This window comes from Pistacia vera, unplaced genomic scaffold (assembly GCF_008641045.1).
Source record: "Pistacia vera cultivar Batoury unplaced genomic scaffold, PisVer_v2 Contig460, whole genome shotgun sequence".
NCBI lineage: Eukaryota > Viridiplantae > Streptophyta > Magnoliopsida > Sapindales > Anacardiaceae > Pistacia > Pistacia vera.
In genome coordinates, this window is record NW_022196291.1 from 1,821,873 (window position 1) to 1,834,832 (window position 12,960).

Here is a 12,960-nt window from a genome sequence, read left to right on the forward strand (position 1 = left end):
TTTTTAAGCAGGTGGAGGAGCGGGAGCATCATCGTCGATTAGACCATGAAGCTCATCGCCAACTAGGAGAGAGGGTTCCTCGACGGTAGGAGTGACAACAACCTTTTTAGGGTTAGGAGCCTCGCCCGAAGGAAGATCAATAACATTGGGGGGAAGTGTAGCTAGAGGAGCCAGATCCTTAACCTCTTGCTTAAGGTCGGTTTCTTCCTCGCCTTCCTCAACTTCCTCTTGGCCCTTACCATCCGGCTCAAAATCATCCGAGTATACATAAGTCATTCCTTAAGCTTCGGTCTTCATCCTATCGACCTCTCTCTAATAAGCTCGCGGAAGAAAGGAGAAGTCGATCGAGGGATGAGTTCCCCACAGTTTTTGCACAAGAAGACCAACGTTTCCCAAGCCCGTTTGGTGATGGCTTTATTTAGCTCTCCGATTTGAAGCCTTAGTTGCTCAGCCTATTTGGCATTTCGTCGACCTTCAGCTTCTTGGGCAAGGTCAAGCGAGACCTGTTTGAACTTTGCCTCCTAATCCAAGGCAATTTTTTGAATCGAGGAAAGCTCGAAGTTCAACTTATTATTGGCACCCCGCTGCTATGCCAATCCCTTCTCAGCCTCAGCCGCTTTGGCTTCAGCCTTTCCCGTGTGGCCTCACTCACCCTAATATTGTCAAGGAACTCCCTTTCCTTGACCCCAAAGGTTGCCATCTTTTCCCTAAGCTGCTCAAGCTCGACCTATTCACTTCTTTCTCCGATTTGAAGCCTAAGTTGCTCAGCCTATTTGGCATTTCGTCGACCTTCAGCTTCTTGGGCAAGGTCAAGCGAGACCTGTTTGAACTTGCCTCCTAATCCAAGGTAATTTTTTGAACCGAGGAAAGCTCGGAGTTCAACTTATTATTGGCACCCCGCTGCTGTGCCAATCCCTTCTCAGCCTCAGCTGCTTTGGCTTCAGCCTTTGCCGTGTGGCCTCACTCACCTTAATATAGTCAAGGAACTCCCTTTCCTTGACCCCAAAGGTTGCCATCTTTTCCCTAAGCTGCTCAAGCTCGGCCTGTTCACTTCTTTCTCCTTCTCAGCAACCTGGGCCTTAGCTAAGGCATCCTCCTTCACCGTCTTCACCAGTTGCCATCCCTGATGACTGCCCTCCAATATGGGATAGCACTCATCATAGAGAAGCCTACTCACCACGATAGCCTAAAAAAAGAAAGGAGTGAAAGTCAGAGAGAAATAATGATAGCATGTATAAAAAGGGGAAAAGGGCAACCTACTAGCACCTTTGCCGTATAACTGCACACCTAAGCTAGTATCTAGGTAGGAGACGAATCCAATACACCCACGAAGGTTCATGGGGCGACAAGATCCTTGGCCATTATGGCCCCGATGCTAATATGATCAGGGAGTTGATCGATTAATGCATCGACCGCAGCTCAAGCCGCCTTATCCATCTTCTTGCCTCCCTGCCGAGGGGAGCTGGATTTACTTCCCATGGTAGCGGCAGCTTCGCCCATGAGAACAGACTTCTTTTTGGCCAAGTCGTTGGCCACATATTTCTTTGGACCGCCAGCCTGCCCAAGGACCTCCTTGCCCAAGCCAACCTACTGCTCAGCCGTCTTCTACTTTCCCGAGCCCCTCTAAGGCTCGGTCGATTTCTTCTTCCCTAAGCCATAATATGGCTCGGGTGCTTTCTATTTCCCCGAGCCTCTAGCTGGCTTGTGTACTTTCTTCACCAACCTCTTTTGGGGCTCAATGGCACCTATCCCGCCAACTACCTTCAAGGCAGTCACGGGCTTCTTCTCACTTGGGCTTTCTCCAAGTTCACCCCCGCTTTGCTTCGTGCCAGTGACATCAATGGGCTACTTCATCATCGAAGCAGCCAGCGGTTTCTTGGTAGCCACAGAAGTTGTCACCTTTTTCTTGAGACCTTTTGGTTTCTCAGCCCACATTTCTGCAAAAAAGAGAAGCGAGCAATAAGCGACCTGCCTACACAAAAGGAAGAAGCACGAGCAAGTGACCACTTACCTTTCTCAAGAATGGTAAAGAATTTGGCATTATCCTCACAAAATTTGTATGCCCTCAAGTGAGGAAGCGAGATAATCTCCTTAACGTTGCGCTATCTATCGGAAAAGTCGCTAAAGCGCTAAAGCCTCTATAAGCTCGCAGGGAGGACAAAATTTTGCTCAACCTTAACTGTAATGCAAAGAAGTTCAGTTAGTTTAACCAGCGAGCTTGAAAATGATCTTTGCACATAATGGGGGTCGAAGTCTTACTAGCTTCCGAAGCAAAAACGTCGGTCTCCCCAGCCTCATAAAAGAAAAACTGAAAGTCCAAATGCAGGACCTTCTTTGGGACGTCGACCAGGATGTTGAAACATACTGATACGTGTTTCCTACAACATGCAAATGTAGCAAGTATACTAGTCACACAAGTAATAGAGTGATGAGTGAGTATCGTTCCCACGAGGATTATTAGCTAAGCACTAAGCTTCCTACTATTCTCAAGTTGGAGCAATCCATTTCTTTTGGATTAATGGTAGCTATTTCTAATTAAAACTGAACAATAAATTTTAAACTAAAATTAACTATGAATGCGAGATGAAAAACACAGATAGCAATCAATTCAAGTAAAACGGGTAGGGTTTTGACTTCATTCGAATTTTGTGGGTTAAACCTAAGAATTAAACTAAATTCATATTCATATGCATTGGTTGTAAATCAAACTCTCCGAAGTGTTAAACATACATTCTCAGGCTATGTTTTCCTACTCTTCCTTATTAACTATCCGCACCCAACAATTTGAAAGTTAACAAATCCAAGCTCATTAAGCATAAGAATCCTACAATGATTTCATTGATTTTTGAATCTATCTCTAGCATCCAATACTACAATGGTGATTACCCAAGAAGCCTAACATGATTCATTTCTCAATCTCACCATGTTCATCACATATAAGCATTAAAATTCAGAGCAAACACACAATCAAAACATAATCATATGAAAATAAAACAATCAATCACTTAACCCATTAAAATCCGAATTACAATCAAAACCCTAACCCAAAATGGGTTAATTCATAGCTAAATCAACACTACAAACAAGAAAAACGATAATATTAAAGTTCAGCATAATGAAAATGAGAGAAAAGACAAGAATTCTCCCCAAATGATGAATCCCCTAGTTCGAATTCGAATCTTCACCCTTGTTACAACTCAAAATCGCTCAAAAATAAATCAAAGGAAAAGTAAAAAGCTTCTCAAACCCTATTTGATCCCCAACAAAAAGGCTAAGTGTTTCTTTTGTACCTCACCCAAATTCCCCAGAAAAACACACACAAAGTAAAACTGTGCGTTTTACAAAACTGGAATTTACGACCGTCACCGCGGCAAAGAAGAAATCTCGCCGCGGCGAAGCTTCTTCAAAAGTTATGAAATTATAGAACTGTCACTCTGCTTGCATCTTCGCTTGATTCTTCGATCCTCGGTGCTCTCCCTTGGAAGCAAGCTTCATAGTGCTTTATTTGGCTTCAGTCTCCCAACTTCTGAGATCCGCTTACTTTTGAGTTTAGAATTTCCAATTTTGTCCTTATTTGCTCAAAATGTCCATTTTAACCTGAAACACAAAATGTAAATAATTAAGCAACAATTCAGGTTAAAATGAACTAGAAAGTACTTGAAATCCGACTAAAAAAGTCTTATGAAAACGGTATAATCCACGGATTATCAAATACCCCCAAACTAAACATATGCTCGTCCCCGAGCATACGATACAAAACTAAAGGGAACGAAAACAACAAACTACGAACAAAAACACAAAACACACACGCATCAAAACTGAAAAATGAACAAAAACCAACAATACTCAAATTCACAAACGAATTGCCTAGAAATTACACAAGTCTCAAAAGTTGTTGAAAAATTATTATCAGGAAATGTTCAACACTCCAAGAAGTTATAAGCTATATCGACTATCTTCCTCAATCAGTTCACCAAGTAGGTGATCCCCACTTCAATCCACATTCCAACTTCCCGGATTATTTTATGCAGAAATGTAAAGTCTATCAAATGGTGACGGACTCCATAAGCCTAAATATCGAATTATTCTCCACTAATGAGGACTAGACAAAGATAAGAATCAAAAGGTCTTTAAAAGCTTGTAACGTTAGGCTCAGGTAGTGGGTTCCAAGACAAAGGATAGGAATAACAAAGTAAGAAAACTCGGTTTCCTAATGCAAAAACTAACATCAAATTGAACTCCACTTCTTCTTAACCACCAATTGGAATGTGAAATTTTCACAACCCTCAAACGTGTATTTTTCTTATTTCGAAAACCATAAATGTGGGGGAATCTCGTTTAAGGTGTACGTGGCGTTGTTATACCAGAGGTTGCCAAGTACTGCTAGGCAGAATTCGTTTTTTTTTTTTTTTATGAAACAAAAAAAAAAAAAACGAAACAACAATTCAATTGAATTGAGGTGACTACCTCTTTTGTTTTTATTTCTCTTCTCCCAACTCCCATTTCTCTTCTTCCAACCCCCAAACTATTCTTTTGGCTTATTCGTACAACTCTTTTGTTTGCATTAGGATCGAATTCTCCTAAGGGTACGATAAAGTGTTTAGGGTATAAGGATTGGACAATTTTGTTGTTTTCCAAGAAAAATAAAGCAATAAATATCAAACAGCTCAAATGGGTGACTAGGGACAATTTCATTCATGGGTCGGCTAGAAAGGCTCAAACGTTTCGAAAAATGCCTAAATCATCTTCTCAACCTTGTCTAATCCTAGAATTTTTCCTTAAGCACTTCTCTACTAGGTTCTAGAGTCCTCCAACATTATCAAACTTCACTTAATCACATAAAATGAATCTAAGTATGCTGAAATAAATGAAAATTGTGGCTGAACCACTCAACAAACCTCAATCAAAATCCAGTCAATAAACATAAACTTGAAGCAATGCTTAACATTTCTCAACAATAAAATTGCAACAACCCTATTCTCATCATTGATTTATACAATTCATCATCGGCAAAAACAATCAAACTAAAAAAAAAAAATTCCCGTTTAAGGTTTACGTGGTGTTGTTATACCAGAGGTTGCCAAGTACTGCTAGACAGTTTTTAAGGCGGGTTCTGGTTTCCAGCCAATATACCCTTAAACTAGGTTTTATTTCTATTTCCTACCCCCAAACTAAACATGACATTGTCTCCCCAATGTTCCATTATGCATAAATCAGGAATAGAAAATCAAAAAAAAAACAAAAAACAAAGGTACGAGAAGGCTCCCTGGTTAATCCGTGAAGTGTCGCTCCATAATGAACACCCAGTCTCGGACTTTTCATCACCCATAATCTGTCAAAACAATTGAAACTGTGGTGTCTCTTGTGTTAGTACAAATTCACAAACTAACTTGAAAATATTACAACCTAATCTCGTCCTTTCAACAACTACCAAATTAACAGAAACAACTAAAACAACTAAACAAAATCCAAAACAAAAATAAAACTGAGTTTTATGTTTAAAATGAACAACAAAATCAAATAAAAACAAATAAAATAAAGAAAAAAAAAATGCAGGTGCTTTGGCTCATTCTTCTTCTTCCTCTTCTTCCTCTTCATTCTCCTCTTCTTCCGACTCGGAGCCCATCCACTCATCTGAGTCCCAGTCTGCCCATTGGTATGCTGAAGTGTCAACGTTGAGCTCTTTAAAGCTATTCTTCTGCATCTCATACATCATTTGGGTCTGCTCAACCAACCAATCCTGACGTTTTGCCATATGTTTCATTAAACCCATCATCTGCTGCATCATCGCTTTCTGTGTAGCTGTGGAGCTGGATGATGTGGCAAGGCCTGTTCTCTGCCTTTTTGCCCCTGCTCTTGGTTGCACAGCTTCCAGATGGTCAAGGTGCTTCCTATAATACTCTGAGTCTAGAACTGGGGCAGCATGAATACGGTGCTCGTCATTCTGAACCTCGACGCCAGCTCTAAGGCACAAGGCTGTGATGAGATGTGGGAAACCGTAACTTGTTCGCCTCGTTTGGAGGCTTGCTTAATGCTATTCCAGATCATGTCTCCCACATCGATACTCTTCCCTGCGGCAATAGAGTAAAGCAATACTGCCTTCTCATGAGTAACTGTGTTGTAGTACGATTCCGGCATCAATTTTGCACTGACAAAATATTGCCACAGTCGAGCCATCGGTGTCAAGTGAGTTCCCTTGAGAGTCTTCTTCTATTTCTTCGATACTGCCCAATCTGCATCCGATTTTGCAATGACTAGAAGGATGATACTGTCCTCAAACTGTGATCTCTTAAACTGTACGTACTCATCTTGGAAAATTTCAGGCAGGTTATAGAACTCATTGATCACCCTTTCCGTAAATGGCACATCAGCCCCTCTTACAAAAATTGTACCTTCCTAACAATCTGGGAGATTGGTATAGAACTCCCTTACTAGCGGCTCTACAGTTTGATTGTGCAGGAGCACTCATGAACAGTTCCTATCGTCTCCCTCGACTCCAATCCAACGCCTGATTCACGGTCAATCTGCGCTCAGGAATAATACCCTTATCCTTTCTTTGGATTGCCCCCTCATACCTTTTACGGGCTTCCTCATTAACAAAACAGTTGTCAACTTTCTTTCCTTTGCCCTTACCCTTGTATGGATGCTTAATTTTGGCAGGCATTGTTCACAATTAAAGTTCACTCAAAAATTATACCCCAACAATTCAAACCTAGTTGTTCTACACAACCAATTATATCCTACAAAAACAAACAATACTTCCAAAAATTCGCGCTTTAACCCCCAAACTTCAAATTTTCAGTTTTACACAAACACTCCAATATTTCAAAAACCCACACTCCTAACAATCACCCAATGTATGAACTACTCTTCCTCTAACAAAATTAACGCTCAAAATCACCCAAATTCCACAACTCAACCGCAACAAAAATTTTCAGATCTACAAACAAAAACTTGAAATTGTACAATAAAAAGGTTAGGGAACCTGAGATCTTACCAAAATGAAGGAGCATTCGCCACCAATTGAACCAGAAACAGCCCAGATTGAAAAGCCCCAAATTCTTGATCCAAAAATTTTCGTGAATTTTTTGCGAAAATTGTTGTTGAAATGGGTTGTTTTGGTGTTTAGGAAGGTTAGGGAGTAAGAATTTTGGTTGGAAAAGCACTAGGAAGGCAAAAGATTGAATTTTGAAAATTTTTCTCTCAAGTGAAAATGAAGAGTTGCGTGACGAATGAAAAAGAAAAGTGGGTATTTATAGAAAAATATCGTCGCCGCGGCGAAGAACAAACTTCACCGCGGCGACGTTCTTTGTGCATGAACCCTAAGAAAACCCAGGTTTCGCTACGGCGAAGAAAAATTCTTCGCCGGGGCAAAAACATACAGAGGCAAATCGCCTCGGCGAAGAATTTTTCTTTGCCGCGGCGACAATGCCTTAGAAAATTTTCAAAAATTTTATCCTACTTTCTTCACCGCGGCGAAGACAATTCCTTTGCCGGGGCGAGAACTTCCAGGAGCTCACACAATTTTCAGGTTGCTTCGCCCCGGCGAAGAAAAAATCTTCGCCGCGGCAAAGTCTGGGACTTTCACACCAAATTCTTCTTCACAATGCTTCGCCGCGGCGAAGAATACTTCTTCGCCCCGGCGAAGTCTGGAGCATTTTAATTCCTTTCTTTGGCTGAAAACTTTACCTGAAACACCCAAAAACACACACATTAAAAACCATACAAACTCATAATGAATTCAAACAAATTCAAACAACCAAAATGAAAAACAAACAATTAAAAACACTTGGGTTGCCTCCCAAGAAGCGCTTGTTTATAGTCGATAGCTTGACTCTCTCAATCCTTCAAGTTGGGATGTCAAGTCGGATTGGGACAGATTTGCAACTCAGCATCCCAACTATGTAGGGCTTCAATCTCTGTCCATTTACCGTAAAGGTGCCCTTTTCTTCATGTGACACTTCCACCACTCCATATGGGTGAACTCTTGTCACTGTGAACGATCCGGACCATCTAGACTTAAGTTTTCTGAGAAAAAGCCTAAGTCTAGAATTGAACAACAACACCTTCTGCCCTACTTCAAAGTCTTTCTTCCAGATATGCTTGTCATGCCACCTTTTTATCTTCTCCTTGTAAATCCGGGCATTCTCATATGCATCGAGACGAAACTCATTGAGTTCGTTCAAAGTCAATATCCTTTCTTCTCCAGCAGCTTTCAAGTCCATGTTTAGCTGCTTGACTGCCCAATATGCTTTATGCTCGAGTTCTACCGGCAAGTGGCATACTTTCCCATAAACCATCCTAAATGGAGACATACCAATCGGAGTCTTAAAAGCGGTTCGGTATACCCATAGCGCATCATCCAGCTTTCGTGACCAATCTTTCCTAGATGCATTAACTGTCTTTTCTAAAATCCCCTTAAGTTCTCTATTCGACAGTTCCACTTGCCCGCTCATTTGCGGATAGTAAGGTGTCGCAACTCTATGTCTCACTCCACACTTACTCAACAGTGCATCCATTTGCCTATTGCAAAAATGAGATCCTCCATCACTAATGATTGCCCGTGGTACCCCAAACCTTAAGAAAATATTCTTTCTCACAAACTTAATCACTACCCTAGCATCATTAGTTAGCAATGCAACTGCCTCAACCCACTTTGACACGTAATCCACCGCTACCAAGATATATGTGTTCCCAAAAGAACTTGGGAAGGGACCCATGAAATCAATCCCCCACACATCAAAAAGTTCAACCACCAGGATGTTGTTCAACGGCGTCTCATCTCTTTTTGAAATGTTACCCATCCGTTGACATTGGTCACACTCTTGAATCATCCGGAAGGAATCCTTAAAGAGGGTTGGCCAATAAAACCCTGATTGTAAAACCTTGGCTGCTGTTCTAACTCCCCCAAAATGGCCACCTACTTCCTTCTCGTGACAATGCCGTAGAATGCTTTCCATCTCCTCCTCCGGGACACATCTCCATATCATTTGATCAGTACAGTGTCTGTAAAGAAATGGTTCTTCCCAAAAGTAGTACTTCAAATCTAAGAAGAATTTTCTCTTTTGTTGGTACGTCATACCACTTGGGAGCACCCTTGATGACAAATAGTTTGCAAAATCCACATACCATGGTGCTTCTTCCACTCTCATCAACTTCTCATCCGGAAATGTTTCTCTAATTGGCATTTCCTCCTCATTTCCCTTGATTGGTCTCTCAATTCTCGACAAGTGATCAGCCACCACATTTTCTGACCCCTTCTTGTCTCGAATTTCCAACTTCCAAAACTCCTGAAGTAGTAAAATCAATCTTATCAGCCGAGGTTTTGCTTCTTGTTTTGCCAATAGGTGCATGAGTGCTAATGGTCCATATAGACAATCACCTTTACACCTAACAATAAGAACGAAACTTGTCAAAAGCAAAAACTACAGCCAACAATTCTTTTTCAGTGGTGGTGTATTCAATTGTGCATCAACGAGTGTTTTGCTAGCATACTGAATTCATGCAACACTTTGTTTTTCCTCTGTCCTAAACTACCCCTAAAGCAAAATCACTAGCATCACACATCAATTCGAAGGTAGTCCCCAATCGGGAACTGCAATAATAGGTGCAGATACTAATAATGTTTTCAGAGTTAGAAAGGCATGCATGCAATCATCATTAAAGTTAAAAACAACATCTTTATTCAACAAATTGCAAAGGGGTTTAGAAATCTTAGAAAAATCCTTGATGAAGAGTCTGTAAAACCCCGCATGCCCCAAGAAACTTCGGACGTTTGACATTTGATGGTGGTGGCAGCTTCTCAATCACTTCCATCTTTGCTCGATCAACTTCTATTCCATCCTTGGAGATCCTATGCCCGAGCACTATTCCCTCTTGGACCATGAATGACACTTCTCCCAATTGAGCACCAAGTTCCTCTCCTTACATCGCTGCAACACAAAGAAAGATTAGTTAGACAGCTATCAAATGATGAACCAAAAACTGAGAAGTCATCTATGAAGACTTCTATAAACCATTCCACCATGTCTCCAAAGATTGACATCATGCATTTTTGAAATGTTGCTGGTGCATTCATAACCCAAAAGGCATCCTTTAGTAAGCAAAGGTGTCGTAGGGGCAAGTGAAGGTCTCTTCTTTTGATCCTCATAAGCGATGGCAATCTGGTTATTCCTAAATACCCATCCAGGAAACAGTAATAGCATGTCCTCCAACCTCTCAACATCGATCAATGAAAGGTAATGGAAAATGATCCTTCCTTGTCGCCTCATTCAATTTACGGTAATCAATGCATACTCTCCAGCCCGTCACCGTCCTCGTGGTATCAACTCGTTACTCCATTCTTTACCACCGTGATACATCCCTTCTTCGAAACCACTTGTACCGGGCTCACCCATGGCTACGGAAATAGGATAAATAATCCCCGCATCTAAGAGTTTCACACCCTCCTTTCTCACCATTCCTCTCATCGAAGATTCAATCTCCGTTGTGGTTGCACCCTAGGCTTAAAATCATCCTTCATGAGTATCTTATGCATGCAAAATGATGGCGAGATACCTCTAATGTCTGAAATGGTCCATCCATTGCTAGTCTATGTTCCCTCAACACCCTAATCAACCGCTCTTCCTCTAATGTACTCAAACCTGAACTAATGATCACCGGGAAAGTTTCTGAGTCTCCAAGATAAACATATTTGAGGTGGGAAGGTAAAGGTTTCAATTCAAGCTTTGGAGGTTCTTCATTTTTTTCCTTCTCCTTCTCTTTATCAAAATCAAACTCCTCAAATTCTACATCTTGACTCTCATCAATCGGTTGAAGTGCTTCTAACATCCTAGCACATTCATTACTCGCTGACTCATCTACCTCTACTATTTTTTATTTGGCTATACATGCCTCTAGAGGTAATTGTGGGGTGTTTTCTTCCATAGATTCCTCAACCAATTTGTCCACCACATCGACACTAAAACATGAATCCGTTTCAGACGGAAACTTCATCGTCTCAAAGACATTGAAAGTTACTGTTTCATCCTGAACTCTCAACAGTAACTTTCCTTCCTGCATATCAATAAGTGCTCTCCCTGTGGCCAAGAATGGTCGGCCCAAAATCAGAGGAATTTCCTTATCCTCTTCCATGTCTAACACCACAAAATCTGCTGGAAAAATTATCTTGCCCATATTCACCAATACATCATCTACTATCCCCCTCGAGTGTTTTATTGACCTATCCGCTAGTTGCAACGACATGGTCATTGGCTTCACTTCACCAATTCTCAATCTCCTGAAAACAGAAAAGGGCATCAAATTAATACTAGCTCCTAGATCACACAAAACACGATCAAACTTAATATCTCCTATAATACAAGGAATAGTAAAACTCCCTGGATCTTTGAGCTTCGGGGGTAACTTCTTCTGGAGGATGGCACTGCACTCCTCCGTGAGCATCACCGTTTTCTCATCTTCTAACTTCCTTTTGTTCGATAAAATTTCCTTAAGGAACTTCGCATAACTCGGCATCTGCTGCAATGCATCTGCAAAAGGAATGTTAATATGCAATTTTTTAAAAATTTCAATAAACTTTGAAAATTGCTTATCCTGATTCTTTTTCTTCAATCTCTAAGGAAAAGGCACGGGTGGGGTGTGATGTGCCAACTCTGGTGGTATCTGGGGGAATGGCAATTTCTCCTTCTTCTTTTGCCTTTCATCCTTTTTCTTTTTCTCTTCCTCTTCCTCCAAACCACTTGGTTTCTCTTCAGCAATAATCTCTACTTCAACTTCCTCATCAGAATCTTCCTTTCCAGTTTGCTCAACCTCCTTAGTAGCTTGCTCTACCTCTTCCAAAACTGTCCCACTTCTCAAAATTACGGCATTTGCTTGCTCATGTGGGTTAGTCACCGTGTTGCTTGGTAAAGAACCTTGAGGTCTCTCATTTAGCTTCTCGGCCAATTGGCTCATCTGTACTTCAAGATTCCGAATGGACGCCCCTTGATTTCTAAAATTTGTCCTCGTCTCATTCATAAAACTCGTGGTCTCCTGCATGAATTTTCCAAACATGTCCTCCAACTTTGTCACTCTTGGATCTCCCGGTTGATCATTCACCCTTTGTTGGTTATTTGGAACTGTCCTCTGGTTCCATTGATTATTTTGGTGGTTCTGATTTCCCCAAGCCAGATTTGGATGATTTCTCCACCCCGGGTTGTATGTGTTGGAGTACGGGTTGTTTGGTTGTCTCTGATTTCCTGCAAAGTAGTTCACTTGCTCCGATGATGAAGATGACGAAGCAAATGTGTTCCCCACTTGACACTCGTTGCTCACATGGTTTCCTGCACAAAAATCGCAAGTTAGTTGAGGTGCTTGAATAGAGTTTACCTGCATAGTTCCCAACTATTTTTGAAGTGCTGTGAGTTGGGCTGATATGGCTGTAAAGGCATCAACTTCATGAAGACCTGAAGATTTCCTTGGTGTTGCTCTCTCATTTGGTCTTTGATAGTTGTTGCTTGCCAAAACCTCAAGCAACTCATAGGCCTCTTCTGGTGTCTTATTCTGCAAGGCTCCTCCTGAATCTGCACCCACCATGGTTTACACATTACCCATCAATCCATTATAGAATGTTTGGACTTGAAGCCAAACTAGCAAGCCATGGTGTGGGCATTTCCTCATCAACTCCTTGTATCTCTCCCAAGCCTCATACAATGACTCGAACTCATCTTGTAGAAATGATGTGATATCATTTCTAAGTTTTGCTGATTTTGCTGGAGAAAAGAACTTGGTAAGGAATTTATGTGCTAGATCATTCCAAGTTGTGATAGTTCCCAGTGGTAGTGCCATTAACCACCCCTTGGCTTTATCCCCCAATGAGAATGGGAATAACCTCAACCTAATGGCGTCATCCGACACTCCGTTCGACTTGAAGGTGTCACAAATTTCCAAGAAATTTGCAATATGCTGATTCGAATCTTCCTT

General features: G+C 41.3%; 1 non-coding gene across 1 annotated transcript; it reads left to right on the forward strand.

The window, feature by feature from the left end:
* Positions 1–12,631: 12,631 nt before the first annotated feature.
* LOC116145300 lies at positions 12,632–12,738 on the forward strand. The gene has a single exon (XR_004130375.1). It is a non-coding gene; the product is annotated as a small nucleolar RNA R71 (small nucleolar RNA).
* The last annotated feature ends 222 nt before the right edge of the window (positions 12,739–12,960 follow it).